We start from the raw sequence: 15,938 nt of genomic DNA on the forward strand, positions 1-15,938 counted from the left end.
CAAGGAAGTAAGTCTATTTAGAAGACTGGCAAGTCTTGTTGCCATCCTAAACACTATTTTTCAATGGGAATTGCTTGAAGAAACCTATTTTTCTGGAGCAGGGCCAGGCCCAGGCCACAGCAACGCAGACTCCTGGAAGGCAGAGAGAGCAGAAAGTGAATGATTGTAACTTGAGTGGCAGAAACAGCAAGTGGGAACAGGCTTCAGGGTGGGGGCTTCCACTGGTGGTTCACTGCCCCTTATATCCTTATCCATTCCTTCTGGGGGGACGGGACAGGGGGCTGAGTTTGTAGCCAGATGGAAAAGGAGTGATTGAGAGCTAACTGAATAGGAGTTGATTCTTTGTTTGGAAGAATTGGGTATGTGCCTCCAACCCACAGCAATGATTCTGCATCTAACAACACCCGACCATAGTAGCTATTTCCTCAAATGGCTGGTTGTTGGATCAAAGTATGCATGTAGGAGAAAGACATTAGAAAGCTGAAAATGGTTGTATAATTTTGTGTTATGAACAGCCAGTAAACAGCCTATATTCAGTGGTTTATATAAATAGAATTAGGCATCTTCTGTTTAGTCATGGCAGCTGTCCTAGGGGTTCCGGAAGGGCCAGTCTCGTGGCCCATGTTGTTTAATACCTATATTAAACTAAGCCACTGGGCGTAGTCATCAGGAAATTTAGAGCAAAGTGCCATCAAAATGCTAATATCACCCAGCTTATGGTATCAGAGGAGGCAGTGATGGTTCTGAATTGGTGTGTGGATTAATGGGCTAAATGTATATCCATAAACTGAAACTGAATTCAAACAAGATGCAGGTCCTGTGGGTGGTAGGTGTTCTGAAGTCTGTGCTATGATGTGGTTGCACACTCTTTAAAGGAGCAGGTTGGAAGTTCAAGGTGCTCCTAGAACAATCGTCAGTTGAGGTCCAAGTGACTTCAGTGGCTAGGAGCATCTAGCACACCCATTTCTGCACAGGGATAGCCTGGTACTATAATGCATGCTCTGACTAATGTAATGCACCTACATGAGGCTGCCCTTAAAGACAATCCGGAAGTTGCAAACTTGTGCAAGATGTGGCATCCAGAGTGCTGATAGGAACAGCAGGTCAGCTGCATATAATTCATTCTCTAACAGCTGCACGGGTTGGCAGTCGTCTTCCAGGTCCAATTCAAGGTGCTTATGTTGACATTTAGCACCCCAGACAACTGGGGCCCAAATATCCGAGGAAATAGCCTTCCTCCACATCATCATACAAATGTATTAAGCTGAACAGATGAGGCTCTGCTGGTGGTCTCTGTTAAATGAGGTGTGTATTGTGAGGGCCCATCAAGAGTTTTTTAGTTGTGGCTCTGAATCTGTGCATCTTGCTCCAACTTCTTATTCATTTACACATCAGAAAAAAACTCACCATATTAAGTGTGGCTTTTAGAGGCTGAGTTAAGTCATTTTTAAATTATGATACTATCATTTATGTATTTATTTTATTTTCATAAAATGTAGACACTGCTTGATTGTTAAAAAGTATTTGAACAGGGATTACAAAAAGAACAATAAAATCAAGAAAAGTTTGTAATACTTTAAACATACAAAAACCTAAAATACTAAAACAAGTTAAAATTCAAGCAATTTTCTACATAATCTGGGTAGGCTTGTCTAAACAATGTTTTTAGCAGGCGCCAAAAAGAATACAGTGAAGGCACCTGCTTGATATCAATAAGCAAAAAGCTCCAAAGTGTAGGTGCTGCCACACTAAACAACTGAGTTCTTACAAACGTGAAATGGTCATTATGCAATAGTACCAGTGTAAACGCTGAAGTTCTGAAGTAAACGCTGATTCTTTTCCTCTAGGAAAAGAACTGGAAATGCAGCTAATTTCACTCTAATGCAGGTTGTGCACAAATCCTACTGTAGGACTGGACAAGTTTCTGGAGCCAACACAGTGGTGAGTTGATTTTGCTTTCTAGGATCTGGAGTTGCGGCCAGGGTGGATAAAAATCAATGATTTTTTTGTATTTTAAAAAAATCAGACTTTTTTTATTTAAATCAGATTTTTAAAATTTAAATTGGATTTTTAAAATAAAATGCTTTTGGAGGAAAAAAATCTTTCTAAAGATAGGTCTCTGTTTAAGTTGCATTATAGTCCAAAGGCTATTCATGAAGAAATAAGGATTTGTTTTAAGTTTTTCATGTGTGCTGGAACTCAGTCTAAGGTTTTTTTTAAAAAAAGAATGTTTAACCGCATCAGTTAACAAACATGGATACATATGCTATAATGTTGTTTTAGTTAAATAAATTGTTTAAATTGTTATTAAGTGTCAGGGAACTGCCATCGGAGTTAGAGGTGCTGGACAGGCTCCAGCAGAGTAGGAGAGACTCTGCAGCAGAAGCAGGAACCAGCAGGGGGAGTGCAGGAGTTACAGCGGAGGGGAGGCTCTCAGACGCTTCTAGTGAGAATAGTGAAGAGGTAACTAGACCCCCTTTAGGAATTCCCTCCCTTCGCCGGAAACTGTCACGCAGAGAGTCACGAAAGCGCATGTCCGTCAAACAGCTTTTATGTTGGCGTAAGTTCCGTAGACGCCCACTGTCAGATTCTACCAGCGACTGACGGAGTCATGCTTTTGGGGGCTCCGTTAGTGCCTGGGTTTGGATGACCGGCCAAACCCCAGCGGGATCAAGCTTTTACGCACAAGCAGCTCATTATCCCATCACAGCAATCTGACAGTCTCCGAAAGCTGTTTGTGCAAGCAGAGGGCATCATGAGTGAACCAGCAGGAACCGGGGCAGCTGGAGCTGGAGCAGATCCAAGCCTGGAAGAAAGGTACAGGGCGTTGGAGGTCCAGCTCGCACTGCAAACGGCGAGGCTGGAGGAGAGGAGGGCTCAAGATGCAGATAAGGGGAAAACCACCCCACTTGCCAGAAGGGTGCCTGGATTGGTGCAGAAATTTGGGGGGAATCCCAGGAACTATCAAGCCTTTAGAACAGAGATGCAATATGCTCTCAATCTACTGTTTGATGACTTCCCCGATGAGAACTCTAGAGTGGCGTACGTGATTGGCCATCTAGAGGGAGGGGCGAGGGACTGGGTTCGCCCCCTGATGGCAGCCAATAATGAAATCTTAAAGGACACAATGAAGTTTTTTCGCGCCATGGACTTGATGTTTTCCAGCGAGATTGAGCAGGGGATGGTGCGCAGGGAGTTGATGGCTTGTAAACAGGGGAGCCGATCTGTACGTGAGTACTGGACTGAGTTCACCATGCTGATTCATAGACTGGGGTGGAACCTTGCTAGTGAACCTATTCAAATGCTATTTGAAGAAGGTCTCTCTCCGGCAGTGAAAGATGAACTTTCCCGGGCGCCTAGGGCGGAGTCTATGGACCAGCTGACTAAATCAGCGCTGTCCATAGGAGCACGCCAGGAGGCTAGAGCTTTGGAAAAGCGGGAAGGAAAGGGGGAACGTTGGAAGGACTTCCGCATTCCAGAGATTCCGGAGCAGCCTTTCCCGCCAGCAGAGCCGATGGAACTTGGAGCAGCGCGCGCGCGCACAGTTTCAAACACCAGTGAAGGGCGGAAGAAGGAGGGAAAGAGCGGCAAGAGATGCTATCTCTGCCAACAGCCAGGTCACTTTGCCAGAGTCTGTCCGCAAAGGAAGGAATGGCAAGGGATGGCAGGAACTGTTGGGGGGAAGGAGGAGGATGAAATGAAGGAGCAAGTAAAAGCCAACGCCTGGTTGCCAACATCAGGGCACAGCAGCCAGGCCAGGGAGTAGTGAATGTGCCCACGCCGGAACCCCCAAGACCAGCACTTGTGATAGAGGTGTTGCTGGAACTGGCAAACGGACACCCACTAAAGATAAGAGCGCTATTGGACTCAGGTAGCTCATGTAATTTCATGAGTAAGGAGTTTGCAGCTGAGCACCAGATACAGACTATCCCATTAAGTAAGCCTTTGCAGGTTACCACGATTGATGGGAGGGAGCTGTTGGGAGGAGAAGTGAGCCAACAGACTGTACCAATGATAATGAGGGTGGCACGGCACACAGAACTGATAGCGTTTAACGTAGCCACCCTGGGAGGAGCCCCTATTATCTTGGGAATGAGCTGGCTGGCACTACATGATCCGCTAGTAGGCTGGCATCAGCGCGTGGTTTCCTTTGGATCAGCACATTGCCTAGAACACTGCAAGGAGGGAGAGGCCCAGGCAGGCAGCAGGGCCACTCTAGCAGGGGTGGAAGTGATGGACAAGGGGAAGGTGCCACCACAATACGCTGACTTGATTGACGTATTCAGCGAAAAGGAAGCGGATAAATTGCCCCCGCACAGACCCTTTGACTGTCAAATTACCTTACTCCCAGGAGCACAATTGCCAGTGGGGAAGCTGTATGCAATGTCAGACAGTGAGATGCAGGAGTTAAGGGAGTTCATTGACAAGAATCTCAAGAGAGGTTTCATCAGAGAGTCACGAGCGGTGGGGGGCAGTCCAGTGTTCTTTGTGGACAAAAAACACACGGGCAAGCCCAGACTTGTGTGTGATTTCAGGTCCCTGAATGCAGTGTCAGAACCAGTGACTTTCCCTATGCCTAGAATTGATGACATTCTGACACAGGTGAGAAAAGGGAAGATTTTTACCAAGCTGGACCTTAGGGGGGCATATAACTTGATACGTGTGAGGAAGGGGGATGAGTGGAAGACCACTATGTTCACCCCCTTGGGGGCGTTTGAGTACCTCGTTATGCCTTTCGGATTACAAGGAGGCTCCGCCTGTTTTCAATCATTCATGAATCACGTCCTGGGGCCATTGCTCTACAAGAACTGCGTAGCGTTCTTAGATGACGTCCTGGTGTACTCAGAGAATGAGGAGCAGCATGTGCGAGATGTAAGAGAGGTACTGAGCAAACTGCGAGAAAACCGGCTGTGGGTGAAACTGGAGAAGTGTCAGTTTCATACTAGGGAGGTGGAATTCCTGGGGTACCGGTTGTCTGACAAGGGATTGGCCATGGATCCCAGCAAGGTTCAAGCGGTACTGGAATGGAAAACACCAAAGACCAAGAAGGACGTGCAAAGGTTCCTGGGGTTCGGAAACTTCTATAGGAAGTTCATCAAAAACTTTGCCCATTTGACCGCGCCCATCACAGATTGTCTTAGTAGCAAAAAGAAATTTGTTTGGACGGAAGAAGCGCAGCGGGCGTTCGAACGCCTAAAGCAGGCGTTTGCGTCGGAAGAACAGCTTCTGCACGTGGATCTACAACAACCAATGAGAGTGGAGACTGACGCGTCAGACCGAGCAGTGGGGGCCGTGCTTCTCCAGCCGGGAAAGGATACGTCGGAATGGAGACCGTGTGCATTCTTTTCGCGGAAATTGAACAAATCCGAGAGGAACTACACAGTGTACGACAGAGAACTGCTCGCCATTCATGAAGCATTTCGGAAATGGCGGCACTTGCTGATTGGGGCGCAACACAAGGTTCAAGTCCGAACTGACCACAAAAATCTGGAATATTGGAGAACAGCCCGTGTCCTGAACCAGAGACAAGTGCGATGGGCCCAGGAGTTCTCCAAATTCCACTTTGAGATTCGTTACGTGCCAGGTTCAGAGAACGTGAGAGCGGATGCCCTTTCCAGGAAACCTGAGTACTTAGAGGGGGAGGGAGCGCCTGAGGCAAGGCATGTAATCTCCGAAGACCGCTGGGTGTGTGGGGCGGCATTGGTGGGGCAAAGGGAACTGATGGAAGGTACGGAGAACGATGAATACGCCCAAGAGAAACTCAGAGAACTCAGGAGGACAGAAGAGAACACAGGGGGATTTGAAGAAAAGAACGGGGCGTTGTATTACAAAGGGGCACTGTACATACCAGATGGGGAACTGAGGGGCAGAGTACTCAAGCAGTTGCATGACAGCCCCACAGCGGGACATTTTGGACAGCACAAAACCATGTGGTTGGTTACCAGGGAGTTTTGGTGGCCCAAGGTGAGGGAGGACGTGCGGGAATATGTTAGGGGTTGCGACAGGTGTCAGCGAGCAAAAGGAGAGAGGGTGGCACCAGCGGGGCTATTACAACCCTTACCCACGCCAGAAAGGCCTTGGGAGGCAGTATCCATAGATTTTATGACGGACCTGCCAAAATCCAAAGGCAAAACAGCTGTTATGGTGGTGGTAGATCTATTAACCAAAATGTGTCATTTTATAGCCTGTTCACATGCGGTTACAGCGGAGGAGACCGCCAAGTTGTTTGTAGAGCATATTTTCAGGTTGCATGGCGCCCCCTTGAGGGTGGTCAGTGACAGAGGCAAACAATTTACTTCCAGGTTCTGGAGGAAACTTATGAGCTTACTGCAAGTAGAACTCAATTTCTCCACTGCCCGACACCCAGAAACTAATGGGCAAGCGGAAAGGGCAAACGGCATTTTGCAACAATACCTGAGGTGTTATGTAAAGGACAGAGAAAATGATTGGGTAGATAAGCTACCGCTGGCCGAATTTGCCTACAACAACGCGGAGAATGTGTCCACAGGGATGAGTCCTTTCCTGGCAAACTATGGGTGCCATCCCCGGGCATTCCCAGGAGAGGGGGGGGAGAGATGGAGCGTGCCGGCAGCGGAACATTTTTTTGAAGAGATGGAAGCGATCCACCGTCAGCTTCAACTTAACTTAGAGAGAGCCAAGGAAGAATATAAGAAGCAAGCAGACAGAAATAGGAGGGAAGGTGAAATCATAAGGGTGGGAGACCGAGTGTGGTTGTCCACCCAAGGACTACCGTTCAAGGGTGGGAGTAAGAAATTGAGACCCAAGAAATTGGGACCCTTTGAGGTCATACAGCAGGTCAACCCAGTAGCATTCAAACTCAGACTGCCCAGTCACATGAAATTACACCCAGTATTTCACAGGTCATTACTGTCGCCGTACCGAGAGGGACGTGAGTGGGGGGAGCGTGAGAGAGAGGCCACCCAAACGCTCGTGATAGAAGAGAGAGAGCGCGACATGAACGTGGCAGGAATCATTGATTCCAGGTGGAAGGGGAATCAGGTGGAATATCTGGTAGAATGGGAGGGGGAAGTAGAGTCGGAAAACACTTGGGTGCCAGCAGAGGTAGTGAATGACGAGATCTTAATAGAAACATTTCATCAGCGTTTCCCAAGAAAACCGCAACCCGTGGCACGATTTAGAAGGGAACACTTTGGGACCACCGATGAGGAGGGAGAGTTTGAAGGGTTCCCAGAGTCAGGGGTGGGTGAGGAAGCTGCCTCCGACGAAGAAGAAGAAGACGGGGAGAGAGATGGGACGCCGTGGCTAGAAGTGTTTGAATCCTCTGATGACGAGGATTGCTCTTTCAGGGGCTTTCCGCCCTCACCGCCAGTGGGAGAGGAGGCGGGAGGGGGTGAAGGGGGGCCTGGGGGGGAGGTGGATGTCAGGGAACTGCCATCGGAGTTAGAGGTGCTGGACAGGCTCCAGCAGAGTAGGAGAGACTCTGCAGCAGAAGCAGGAACCAGCAGGGGGAGTGCAGGAGTTACAGCGGAGGGGAGGCTCTCAGACGCTTCTAGTGAGAATAGTGAAGAGGTAACTAGACCCCCTTTAGGAATTCCCTCCCTTCGCCGGAAACTGTCACGCAGAGAGTCACGAAAGCGCATGTCCGTCAAACAGCTTTTATGTTGGCGTAAGTTCCGTAGACGCCCACTGTCAGATTCTACCAGCGACTGACGGAGTCATGCTTTTGGGGGCTCCGTTAGTGCCTGGGTTTGGATGACCGGCCAAACCCCAGCGGGATCAAGCTTTTACGCACAAGCAGCTCATTATCCCATCACATTAAGGAAATGAATATTTTTCTCCTTCCAATAAGGTACAGCAGAAAAGTTGTCCAAATATAAACAGTTAACTTATTAAACATCACAATAATTTCATAATTATCTGTATGTATTTCTAATAGTATAACCAAATCAGTAATTTTTTATATAACTGTAAAAACAACTCTGAAAATTTATTATTCCAAAAATGAAACTTTCATCTGGTTGTAAATATTAAGATTATAGCAGCAGGAAGGTATTTCTGTAACGACCCCACCCCCCGATTTAAATCAAGTCTTACTGCATAGTGATTTAATTCGCGATTTAATTCGTGATTTATAATGATTTGATTTAAATCAAATATACCCTGGTTCCAGTACATTAAAATGTCAGTTATTGACTCTGGCTCCTAAATTTTGGAGATGGCTCTTAGATTTGGACAAGATTTGTCTAGGCCATTCTACTGAACTTAAGAGGATTTAAGACATTCTCTCTCCTTTTTACTTTCAAAAATGATTTGCCATGCAGTTAGTTGTTCGAACTTTAAAACCAAACTTTATGCAAATTCATGCTGTAATATTCTGCATTCCACTTCAGTTTGCTGCTTCAGGGAGCAATGTACAGTTTGGAGTGTGAATGGAAGTGCATGTATAATTGAGAACTACCAATTATGTTCAAAACTTATGTCAGAAAACAACTACTATCATGTTTAAACAGCCCATAAAATGTTAATGCATTTTCTTTTCAAAAACCAAGAAAAGGCAATAATAAAATGCTAAACCTGCCTGTTTACAATCAGAGTTAAGGCTTCCACAATGCCCCAAAATCAGAAGACAAGCCTAGTGCCTTCATATACATGCTCCATGATCAGCAATGATGTTGTGTGATGTCACAAACTGTGCTTGCTTCCAATTTACTTTCCGCATATTAATACTCTTATTTGGTCTTTCAGGGTGAAATCCGGATGTAAAGGTAAAGGTAAAGGTACCCCTGCCCGTATGGGCCAGTCTTGACAGACTCTGGGGTTGTGCGCCCATCTCACTCAAGAGGCCAGGGGCCAGCGCTGTCCGGAGACACTTCCGGGTCACGTGGCCAGCGTGACATCGCTGCTCTGGCGAGCCAGAGCCGCACACGGAAACGCCGTTTACCTTCCCGCTGGTAAGCGGTCCCTATTTATCTACTTGCACCTGGAAGTGCCTTCGAACTGCTAGGTTGGCAGGCGCTGGGACCGAGCAGCGGGAGCGCCCCCCGCCGCAGGGATTCGAACCGCCAACCTTTCGATCGGCAAGTCCTAGGCGCTGAGGCTTTAACCCACAGCGCCACCTGCGTCCCGAAATCCGGATGAAGAACCAGTAAATATGTCCTATGCTGTCATCTTCCTGTTACCTCATGAAGTATCCAAGCCTTACTATATTGCTAGAAAAATCATTCTTGGGTTGACTGTCTTGTTTCCATCAGGAGCTGACAGGATGGGTTTAAGAGTAGGAAATGCAGACTCTTCTCAGAATCAGAAGGGGCAAAACTGGCATGGCTGCTAATGACTTGGAGTAAAGTGTGTATAGCTGTGCTTCCTAGCTGCAACAGATAGTTTTGTCAGTAATGAAAAGTGTCAAAGCAAATTTTGAAAATGGTCCACCTGTTTCATAGATTTTAAAGCGACAATAAAAAAAGTGCATATTGACAGCGTTGAGAGGTGAGCATACCGATTTTGAGCGAGAACAGGTTACTTAATTATTTATGTTTGCATTTGTGCAATGCCTCTTCTCTAAAAGTTGCTCACAGGACCTTACAAAAAATATCAGGTTAGACAACGGAGTTCACAAATCTTTTCTCATACATCTTTTCTGTTGCAAAGTGGTCTGAAAGTGCAATCTGAAGAAAAGAAGACACACACTGGAAAATAATTCTTGACCCCTTCTTCTCTGCTGCAACACCATACCACCCAGTCCATTTCATCCCCACCAAACATCTCAGGTTCCAAAGCAACCCCAGATATTTTACAGCATATCTACAGCTGGAATATTAACATGGTGATGAATGAAAATTTTTCTCATTCATCTCGCAGTTCCAAATCCAGAAAAAGAAACCTAAACTCTTGTGTCCTTCATTCTTACAGTAGTGACACACAGAAGCCTACTCTGGAGTAAGACAGCATGAGAACTGTGCAAGGTACTAAAAAAGTGCCCTCACCATCCTGCCAGCTCCTGATGTAAGAAACGGAAGAGGCAAAAGTCAACCCTATGTCTGCACTTTGCTTGCCCTGTGCCTAGAAAGAACACTTCCAAGGTTTTCTGCTTGTCCCAGGCTTTCTACACGCAGGTCTAAGCAGCTCTTTGTTTGCCCCACCACTTTCCCCAGGAAAACCCACTCTAACAATGAATCAGAGCAAATGTCAATCCACAAAAAATCCAACTTACATATGCTCCAATTCAGTGATAAAGAGTGGGTTTTCACGGGGAAAGGAGGTTGGGGAAAGTGGAAGTGTGGATGAGCCCTAGGGCTCAAATGTTTCATAAGGGGATACAGATCCAGGACAATATTGTTGTTTCTCCCAGGCATTCCATCCTGCCCATCTGTATTTGAGCCTGAAGGGCCAAGGTAAAGCAAGATTACATTGGGAACAAGTTGTAAGCAAGGACAACCTGTGATACAGCACAGGAAGAACAGACAGTTTTAACCCAAACCGGGGGTGGGAGGGAGAAATAATCATTAAATACATATGACTGATATAAGACTGTTTCTTATGCATATCTCATGTCAGATCAGTGGCCCATCTTGCCCGATACTGTCTAGTTCAAGTGGCAGTGGCTGTTTAGAGCCCAGTTTCCAATTAAAAAGGATCTCGGATGATGCCAGGAATTGAGCATGAAACCTTATGCAAGCAAAGCTCCATTAATGAACTATACCCAAGATAGATGAGATGAGGAGAATATAACTGTAGAGCGGGAAGGGGCACCAGGGTCATCTAGTCCACCCCGCTATGCAGGAATCACGGTCATCCAACCTCTGCCTAAAAACCTTCAAGGAAGGAGAGATGGAAAAGATGCTCGAATCCGTAAAGAAGCCTCATATGTAAAAGTTAAAAGCACTTTCCCAACAACAAAAACTCTCCTCTTCTGGCTGCTATTTCCTGGCTCGGGGCTCCAAAGGCAGAGACCGGGCAAGGAAAGGCTCCGCTCTCTCAGACACGCGCCCAAAGCGGGCGGCGACCCACCGAAAGGCCCGGGAAGCTCTGGCAACGCAGTTCCCCTCTTGGCCGCCCCAGCCCAGCGCGGCCGGACCCGGGGAGACCTTGCGGACGGGCCTGCGCAGCCAGCGAGAGCCTCCCCGCCAAGAGATGCGGGACCGGCCGCCCTTCGCGGCCTCGGCCGGGATTGCCGGGAGGGAGGGAAGGAGGGCGGGCGCCGCCCAGCCTCGCCCCATGGGCGTCTCCGCGCCGCATCCCTCGCCTCCGTCCCCCGTTACAGACTCACCCTCGGGCGCCTCGGACGGCGGAGGGGCGGGCAGGCGGGCGGGCGCGGCTCCTGGACCACTCGCCCGGGATCAGGGAAGAGGCTCCGGCGGCCAAGGGCGGCGCCCTCCCCTCCGCGCCCAGGGAGAGCGCGCCGGGGCGGCACGGGGGGGGGCGCAAGGCCGGCGCAGGTGTCGATCAAGGACCCCCAGGCCCGCCCTCCCCCTCCTCTGCCCAACGTGGGGGGCAGCGGAGACGGCGGCTCAAAAGCGCCCGCCAAGGCAGCAGGCGGGGCCCTGATTGGCGCGCCCAGGCGTCAGTCACCCCACCACACACACACACACGCCGTCCATTCACCCCCCCCCCCGCAGGCCGCCCCCCGCCCGCGGCCCGTGAAATCGGGGAGGCGAAAAAGGCGCCTTTGGGAGGCAGCAGCAGCAGGCGAAGGCTGCTCATCTCCTTAAAGCGGGGGGGGGGGGCAGCGCATCCTCGCCGCCCGACCTGAAGAAGACAACTGAGGGGAATAATAACAATAAGCATAACCATCCTCATCCCCCCCCGCGAGTGCCGGGCGGGCGAGCCCGAGAAGAACGCCCCCCCCCCCGCCGCAGCCGCCAGGGAGGGAGGGAGGGAGGGAGGGTCGGCGGGGAAGTGGCGCCGCGGCTGACACTGACCTGCGTGCGAAGACGGGGGCGAGGGGGGCGGCGGCGAGGGACCCTCACGGCGGCAGCCGGCGGCGGCGGCGGGGAGGAGGCAGGAGGGACACGCGCCCGACGGGCCCTTCGGCGCTGGCACAGCGGTGCGCGCGCCGCCAACGGAATCAGCCCGTGACGGCACCCGCCATCTTGGAGTTTTCGGATGGAAAATCACGTGGTCAAAAATCCGCTTGATATATATATATATTTATATATATATATATATATTGCTTCCCTAAACCAATCAGGCAGCGGCGCTATTAATAGCCCCGTTTCCCTTTTTCTTCCTCTCCCCCTCCCTGAAAAAATAAAACATCCCCGCCCCCTCCGCGCCGGAAGTGGAGTGGAGGCGAGCTCGGCAGGCGGGAGCGGGAGGCGCGTCCCCGAAGCCGCCCAAGACCCGGCTCCGCATCTCGGCCGGCGGGCGGGGGGCCTTTCCGACGCACGCGCAGACGGGGGGGGGCGAGGGGCAGCCCCAGGCCTCCCCCCTTGCCCGCCTCGCCCGGGGAATGCGGCCCCTCGCTCTCCCCCCCCCCCCGGCCAGGTGAGGGGGCCTCCTTTCCCAGCCGCCTGCCTCCCACCTCGGACCCCGCCCAAACGCCCCGGATCTCGCCCAGGGCCTGAGCGAACTCGCAGCTCTGGTACAAAAGCAGCATAAATGTGCAAGTATATATTGTGAGGACAGAGACCCACATTTGTTTCCTACTCAGCAAATGCATTGAGGAGGCTATATAAATTATTATTCTCACATATCACTGGAGATAGAACCCATCTGGGTTTTCCATCTAAGGTACAAAATGCCTTAGGACAAGCCCAGTAATAATTAGATTGCAACCCCCCTGTCACTTCAGCTCAGGAGTAAGGGACATCTTCCTGGACTGTGCAGTGATACCTCAGTTTATGAACGTAATCCATTCCTGAAGTCCATTCTTAAACCGAGGTGCGCTTTCCCTAATGAGGCCTCCCGCAGGCAGTGCCCTTCCACCATTCAGATTCCATTGTTAGACCAAGGTAAAGTTCTCAACCCAAGACACTATTTCCAGTTTTGCGGAGTTTGTAAACCAAATCGTTCTTAAACCAGACTGTTCTTAAACCAAAGTACCACTGTACAGTCATACCTCGGGATAAATACGCTTCAGGGTAAGTATTTTCGGGTTGCACTCTGCGGCGACCCAGAAGTAACAGAGCGTGTTATTTCCGGGTTTCCCCGCTCGTGGATTCGCAGACAGTCAAAATGACATCATGCGCGGAAGCGGCGAAACGCGCAAACGTGCAGTCGCATCTTACTTCTGTTCAGGATGCGAACGGGGCTCCAGAACGGATCCCGTTCGCATCTCAAGGTACCACCGTATAATATACAGTCATTGGAATCTGTGCATAAGCACCTGTTGCTTTGTCTCAGCTTCTGCCAACCTAGCAGTTCAAAAGCATACCAGTGCAAGTAAATAAATAGGTACCACTGTGGCAGGAAGGTAAACAGCATTTATGTGTGCTCTGGCAATCAACACAGTGTTCCATTGCATCAGAAGTGGTTTAGTCTGGTGGCCACATGACCCAGAAAAGCTGACTGCAGACAAACACCGGCTCCCTTTAACTGAAGCAAGATGAGCACCGCACCCCATAGTCAAATTCAACTGAACCTAACTGTCCAGGGGTCTTACCTTTACCTCCCATGGGGAAAAAGTACACCATCTTTGAGAGCCAGTGTGGTGTAGTGGTTAAGAGCGGTAGTCTCATAATCTGGGGAACCGGGTTCGATTCTCTTTTTTTTTAATAAGATATTTATTAAATATTTTCTTTAATAGAAAAAGATATTTATTAAATATTTTTCTTTAATAGAAAAAACAAACAAAATAACATATAACTTTACAATAGCCATATTTTCTTCGCTTCATTGGACTTCCTCGCGTCTCTCGTTCCTGCGTTCCAAGTTTATCAAGCTTTACCCAGCAATTTATCACCTTGTTTCAATTCTTATTTTATAACTTTCCAATATTGTGTCCCTAATTTTAGATAATTTTACCCAAACCTTAAAAGCTTAATTTTAACATAATATTTATCCAAAATTTATCTTTTCTTATATTTTCACTTGTCTTCATATTCCTTTCGACTAACTTAATGGTGCCATATTATTTATAATCTTGCATCTTTCTTAACACTCATACAATTTACAATATTTTTGTAAATAGTCCTTAAATTTCTTCCAGTCCTCCTCCACAGCCTCTTCTCCCAGGTCTCGGATTCTGCCAGTCATTTCTGCTAGCTCCATATAGTCTATCAGTTGCATCTGCCATTCTTCCAGTGTGGGCAAATCTTGGGTTTTCCAGTGCTTGGTGACAAGTATCCTTGCTGCTGTTGTTGCATACATAAAAAATGTTCAGTCCTTCTTTAACACCCTCTGGCCGACGATGCCTAAAAGAAAGGCCTCTGGTTTCTTAGGGAAGGTATACTTAAATACCTTTTTCAACTCATTATATATCATTTCCCAGAAAGCCTTAACTCTAGGGCAGGTCCACCAGAGGTGAAAGAACGTTCCTTCAGCTTCTTTACATTTCCAACATTTATTATCAGACAAATGGTATATTTTTGCAAGCTTGACTGGAGTCATGTACCACCTATATATCATTTTCATAATATTTTCTTTCAAGGCATTACATGCCGTGAATTTCAGACCGGTGGTCCATAACCTTTCCCAGTCAGCAAACATGATATTGTACCCAATGTCCTGTGCCCATTTTATCATAGCCGATTTAACCGTTTCATCTTGTGTATTCCATTTTAACAGCAAATTATACATTCTTGAAAGTACCTTAGTCTTACGTTCTAGCAATTCCGTTTCCAACTTTGATTTTTCCACCTGGAATCCTATCTTTTTATCCAACTTAAAAACCTCTTTGATCTGAGCATAATGTAACCAATCTCGCACTTTATCTTTTAGTTTCTCCAAACTCTGCAGCCTCCAATTATCTCCATCTTTTTCTAATATTTCCCAATATTTCGGCCATTTGGCCTCCATATTGAGTCTTTTCCGGGCCTTAGCTTCCATTGGTGATAACCACCTTGGGGTCTTGTTTTCCAATAAGTCTTTATATTTTGTCCAGACATTAAACACTGCTTTCCTGACAATATGGTTCTTGAAAGCCTTGTGACTTTTAACCTTGTCATACCACAAATATGCATGCCATCCATAAGCATTGTTAAAACCTTCCAAATCCAAAACATCAGTGTTTTCAAGAAGCAGCCAATCTTTCAACCAGCAGAAAGCTGCTGATTCATAGTACAACTTTAAGTCTGGCAGGGCAAAGCCCCCTCTTTCTTTAGCATCAGTTAATATCTTAAACTTAATTCTGGGCTTTTTGCCCTGCCAGACAAATTTAGAAATGTCTCTTTGCCACCTCCCAAAACACTCCATTTTATCCACAATCTGTAAAGTCTGGAACAAAAACAGCATTTTTGGCAATACATTCATCTTTATAGCAGCAATTCGGCCCGACAAGGAAAGTTTCAATCTTGACCAACCTTCTAAATCCCTTTTAATTTCTGACCAACACTTTTCATAGTTATCCTTAAATAGACTCAAATTCTTAGCTGTTATGTTTACCCCTAGGTATCTTACTTTTTTAACCACGTTTAACTCTGTCTCTTTCTGAAACCTTTCTGATTCTGAAGGTGTCAAATGTTTTTCCAATACCTTAGTTTTCTGCTTGTTAAGTTTAAATCCCGCCACCCGACCAAACTCCTGAATCAATTGTAATACCCTTTTCGTATTAGATTCTGGCTCCTGTAGGGTCAAAACCAGGTCATCTGCAAAAGCTTTGAGTTTATACTGTTTCGCTCCGACCTGAATTCCTTCCACCAACCGGTCCCCTCTAATCATGTTCAAGAGCACCTCCAGGACCGAAATGAATAACAAAGGAGAGATAGGGCAACCTTGTCGTGTTCCTTTTTCAATTTTGAACTCTTCCGTCACCACATTGTTCACTATCAATTTAGCCTTTTGTTCTGAATAAATTGCAT

At 47.7% G+C, this 15,938-nt stretch overlaps 1 protein-coding gene across 10 annotated transcripts in view; it reads right to left on the minus strand.

The window, feature by feature from the left end:
* Positions 1-12,097, minus strand: part of HDAC4 (histone deacetylase 4) — a 124,849-nt gene extending 112,752 nt beyond the window's left edge. For 2 of the 10 annotated variants that reach the window (XM_083705658.1, XM_083705657.1), the window contains exon 1: positions 11,901-12,097. The gene's annotated coding sequence lies outside the window, so the exon portion shown is untranslated. Of the gene's footprint in view, positions 1-11,248; positions 11,497-11,900 lie in introns of those variants that run through there. The other 8 variants (XM_083705660.1, XM_083705656.1, XM_083705654.1 and 5 more) reach the window with 6 other exon arrangements.
* Positions 12,098-15,938: the final 3,841 nt, after the last annotated feature.

The sequence above is a fragment of the Podarcis gaigeae genome, assembly GCF_964106915.1.
Source record: "Podarcis gaigeae genome assembly, chromosome: 1".
Taxonomy (NCBI): Eukaryota; Metazoa; Chordata; class Lepidosauria; order Squamata; family Lacertidae; genus Podarcis; species Podarcis gaigeae.